We start from the raw sequence: 6000 nt of genomic DNA on the forward strand, positions 1-6000 counted from the left end.
TCGATTAATAATTGACTAAGTATTGTACGTGGCACATGTACGTGACGCGAAGTGGTCCCGACCATGATACTCGTGCAAAAGAAAGATTACTTTTACGAAAAATATCTCTTATTTTTACTTTTTCTTTCTTTCTTCCTTTCTTTTTCTTTCTTTAATTTTTAATATTCAATTTTCAACATTTCACTTCTCTCCTCATAATCGTTCTTTCTTTCTTTCTTTCTTTCTTTCTTTCTTTCTTTCTTTCTTTCTTCCAATTAGATAACTTATTGATTTAGAACTCGCTCGTACGATACGATATATCGGCGAATAGAAAAGGAGTAGTGGAACTAAGTCGAGAGTAGAATTACGTACTACTACTTAGATACGTCGACGATTTAATATCGAACTTTTACTCCTATTTTCATTCACATCTTTTAAACGTACGAACGAGTTCCGTATATATTACAATCTATTCGTAAGCGCCATAATGGCCATCGTAAATAAATATGGATCAAAGCGTCACATCGATTAAATCGGCTATAATATAATAACGATTATAAATCATACAGAGATAATTCGATATTCTCGCTCTTGTCTACTTGGACAAAAAATAAATAAATAAATAAAAAGGCAGAGTCTTTCGATGCAAAAAATTAAATCTGTCGATTTAATGCTAAAGCTTTTCTATATATATATATATATATACATATACATATATATATATATATATCTATATATATTTATTTATTTATTCGTTCGTTCGTTCGTTCGATCATTCATTCATTCATTTATTTATTTTTATTTATTATTTTTCATCCCTCTCCTCCTTCTTTCTCTTTTCTTCCCTTTGGACGTTAGTCGAAGTAGAATATAGTACATATATTTATACGTAGATAGTAATAATAATAATAATAATCATCATCATCCCCCATATATATATATATAATAATTCTTTTTAGAGCCATACCTATGTAGCTTTTTAAACGAATCATCTGTCTCTCTTTTTATCTCGATGATAAAGGATAAAGGATACAATTATGAAAAAAATCGACGATTCGATATTCCTTTACCTTGATTTCTTTTTCTCTTCTTTTCCTTTTTTTTCTTTATATTCACTTGCACATAGAATCGAGATAGGACAACCACTCGACGATAAAAGATAAAAAAAAAAAGAGAGAGGAGAGAGAGACAGAGAGACAGAGAGAGAGAGAGAGAGAGAGAGAGAGAGAGAGAGAGAGAGAGAGAGAGAGAGAGAGAAAGGAGTCCTAGCAAGAGATTTCAAAAGTGAAGCGAGTTTGTCATTATTATTATTATTATTATTATTATTATTATTATTATTATTATTATTATTATTATTATTATTATTATTATTATTATCATTAATATTTTTTCTCTCTTTTTTTCCATAATTTTTTTTTCTTCTATATTATTAAAGTCCTCGCTACTCGAGATCTAAAATAGAAGAGAGTATTGAAACAAGCCCTTTCTCTCTCTCTCTCTCTCTCTTTCTCAGGGGAAATTTTATCATCTCGCGAACTAATGGTGATACCGATCAAAAGTATCAAGTAAAATTACCACGTGCCCGTGAAAGAATATTCTCTTTTTATTTTCGTTTAAGATTTCTCTCTCTCTCTCTTTCTCTTTTTCTGTCTCTCTCTTTCTATCTTGTTTTATATTTCATAGAGAAGATACACCGTGTCGCTTTTAAAGCGAACATTACGAACGAAGAGGCTCTGCAATCTCTTCAAATCTATTCTATCGTCACGCTTTTAAGATTGTCTATCACATTGACTGAATTACAACATATCATCCTGTGAAACGGATCAATCGATCGATCGATTGTACCGTTTTATACGATCGTCGATTAATCAATCCGCATAAGGATATAAAGTTTTGCGATTTTTATTCAACGGTCCCTAATTAACTGAACCGTACTTTTTTTTTTTCTTTATACATATCTATATATGTATTTATGTATTTACGTATGTATCTATGTATGTGTAACATTTACACATTATTATGTAGAAAGGTTAAATGCATGTAAGATAATCTATACATTGGAAGAAGTTCTCTTTTCTTTTTATCTTTCTTTATTTCATCTTTCTTTCTTTATTATCTCTTCTTCTTTTTTTTTTTTTTTTTTTTTTATACATCTGTCTAATCTCACGCCATATTTCTTTCTTCTTCCTCTTTTTTCTTATTTTCCTTCATAATCGCCCATTTTCTTTTTATTTTCTATTTCTTTCTCTTTATCCTTCTGGTCGCTCGTTTCTACCCTGTTTTTTTTTTTTATTTTTTTTTTTTTATTTTATTATAGTTTGTTTTACGCGTAGCCTAATTGTATCAGCCGAGGGAAAAGTAATTGGACTATGTTCGGGAACTCTTTCTCTTTTTCTTTTCTTCTTTTTTTTTTTTTACCTTCGAACTTACGCAAGATAAATTCGAAAATATCTCTCTTTTTTTTTTTCTTTTTTCTAACAACGACAACACCAACAATAACAACAGCACCAACGATCACAATAATAATATTAATAATAATAATTGTAGTAACAAGTGAATTGACTTTTATCGAAAGATAATTTTGAACTAGTTAGTTCAATTATTGTAGATGATATGTATCTTTTATGGATGTTCAATTTACGTTTATATAATTTCTAAAAAATGAATATTAAAAAAAAAGAAAACGTAAGAAATAAAAATTCACATTTTCTTTTTCTTCTTCCTTTCTTTTCCTTTCTTTTCTTTTCTTTTCTTTTCCTTTCTGTTAGAGTCGTATTCTTTTAATGGCACAAGTCGTAATTCAGCGCGTCAACGCGTTAATTTTTCTGACAGTAAGTAAATCTCATTCGCTTGAATACCGAGCCATTACGAAACTTAATCGTTCCGTTTCTCGTTTTGAAATCTTTTTCATCGTAAATAAGTAACATTTGCATAGATATATTTGTTCTCTTCTCGTTTGTTTCTCTTCTCTTTCTTCTCATTTGACCTAATACTATTTACTTAGTACTAAATTAGATTTCAAGACTACAAATAATAACGATGTTTCTCGTGCGTGTTCACCGAAGGTTCATGAGAATTGAACAGATTTACGATTTACGTAGTACTAAATATCAATTCAAACTTTATAACAGCACGAACTCACTTTGATATTTTTCATTCGTGCCATTTGCTCGTAATGCACGATATAACCTTTCGTAAGGTAACTAGGATTACGTGGATCTTTTTACGTTTAAACTTATTCGAGAAAAATCAATACAAAATTAATATCGAAAAGAATTTTCGAAATGATTAGAAATGTATTAATAAAGGATACACACACACGCGTGTGTATATGTGTACGTGTGTGTTTATGGTAATATTTTGACTTTGTAATTTATTTCAACTTCGTAAAAGCATGTGTTATCTGTTATGAAAAATAGAGAAGACCAAGTTACGTAGTAACTCCGGTGACGTGTTTGAAGAAAAAAAATAAAAAGAAAAATTATAAGACACGACATAAATACGTCCCATAGGACGATATATGATACTTTTCTATGACGAACCATTTATCTATCGTTCGCGTATTATTTTACTCACGGGAAATCGTTCATTCTTAAGGATCTCGAGACATCTTTTAAATCTTTTTGTGATAACCTTTTACGAAGACACATTTTTTTTATTTCTTTGTCTTTTTTTTTTTTTTTAAGAATGTATATACGTCTCTGTGTGTGTGCATGCGTGCATGTAAATTTTTGAAAGAAAGTTTTGATTCGTGGAGTTGATTAAAAAACGATGATACTGTATACATATGTATAGATACGTACGTGTGTACATCCGGTACGATTAAACTTTTAGCTTGGAAACGAGCTTGGTGTATGAATAGGAGTTAGAAATTGGAATACCCAACAAACTTAGGAGAACTTTGTTTTCCCGTTCGAATGAAACAGATTCCGTGCCAAAGCGTATGCATATAAATATATATATATATATATATATATATATATATTTTTATTTGTCGACCAAACTATTTTAGGTGTATTCAAAAATTCATAATAATGAGAAGCTTGCCTAGTAATAAAAAAAAAAAAATGGAAAAAATCGTTGTTTTCCAAAGGAACTTGGTCATTTATATTAAAAAGCAAAGAAACGAAAAAAATAGAGAGAGAGAGAGAGAGAGAGAGAGAGAGAGAGAGAGAAAGAGAGAAAACAATAAGTTAATGAGAGAAAAAGGAAAAGAAAAAACACAACTATTTCTCGTTTTCCTGAAATTTTCCAAGCCTCGTTTTATCATCCCGTTTTTATCATCGAATCGTGATAGTTAATTAAATTCCTCGCTTGATTTGTTCCACGGTACTTTTTCTCTTCTAATAAAATCTCTCTTGTGTGTGTGTGTGTGTGTGTGTGTGTGTGTGTATGTGTTTATGTATGTACGCGTGTTGGTACAATAAACGAATAGAAAATAACTTTCTACGTGAAAGGGGTTTCGAAATTTTGTCCAGTCTAGTAACAATGACTGTGTAAAATAGAAGAAAAAAAGGGAAAAGATAAAAGAGAAAAGAGAAATATCAAATAAACTTTGTCCGAAAAGTAATAAATAAAATTACACAAATATAACAAAAAATTTTCGCACGCGATGTTAAAAGAAAAAAAAAAAGAAGAAGAAAAGTAAAAAAAATGATTGAGAGAGAAACTACTTTACTATTCGATGAACCAGAATTATTTATATTAATACATTTTATTACGTGTGTATATATATATGTACACATAGACACACGTATTGAACGAATTATGATAAATTTCAGAATATTTTTACTTATAAGGAGCAAGATGGTCGTGCAATTTTTATGTACAGTGTATCTATCCATTTACAGGGGTAGTTTTATTCTAATAAAAGGGTAATACGTTTCTATCTTAAGTAGTTATTTCTTAAGTAGTCACGGTCATCCTATCCGTTCATCGTCTACTCTTTCACATACTTCATAAGCGTTTATTTTTCCGCGTATGTATACATGTATACATGTATGCATGTATGCATGGATGCATGCATGCATTCATGCATGCATGCATGTATGTATATTTCTTTTATTTTTCTTTTTTTCTATCTTTCAATTTTAATACATGTCACGATACGTTCGTCACTATGACGTTCCAATCAGCCCCCCCCCCCCCCCCAAAAAAAAGATTTAATTTCAGAATGAAATTATTTCTTACACGTTTCTCTATTTTTTTATTTCTTCTTTTTCTCTTTCTCTTCGTTGATTCATCGAATAACATTTTATTATTATTATTATTATTATTATTATTATTATTATTATTATTATTAGTATTAGTATTATTAGTATTAGTATTATTATTTTCATGGGGTGCTTTCTCAGGTGCAAGGATGTCCGATTTTTTAAGACATTTGTAATAGACGAGATCAACACAAAAAGATCTTGTGAGATATTATTAATAAATAAGTCTATTATTATTAATATTATTATTGTTGTTGTTGCTGTTGTTGTTGTTGTTGTTATTGTTATTATTATTATAAGGAAGGATTCCCTTTAGAATAATTTTTTATAATCAATGGGTAACGATAACGAGGTTTAACAAGCAAATTTTTAAATCTCGTGGTTGTTTCATTCGAGGGTGAGGGTGGGATGAGGGATGGGTGTCATCATCGTAAGAGTAATATAAGATTTATTTCTATCGTATTGAAATACGTAGAATTGTTTTTTTTGTTTCATTTTTTTTTTTTTTTTCTTTTAATATTTATATATACAGATGGGCTAATTATATATATATATATATATGTACGTACGTTAACTTAATAATATCCCGACTTATTTTCAAATGATAACAATTTCGAATAGAAGAAGATTTTTACCCTTTTTCGCCGTATAGTGTACCTGTTTATCGTGATCTCTATTATTCGAAGCTTTTAATATTTAATTGTTATGATTTATTTATTTATGTATTGTTTAAGAGACATCGTACGTAGGCATATGCGTTCTTTATTATGTTTGCACAATTATAACATAATGTCGGCCGTTCGTGACG

The sequence above is a fragment of the Vespula vulgaris genome, chromosome 7, assembly GCF_905475345.1.
Source record: "Vespula vulgaris chromosome 7, iyVesVulg1.1, whole genome shotgun sequence".
In the NCBI taxonomy this organism is placed as follows: Eukaryota; Metazoa; Arthropoda; class Insecta; order Hymenoptera; family Vespidae; genus Vespula; species Vespula vulgaris.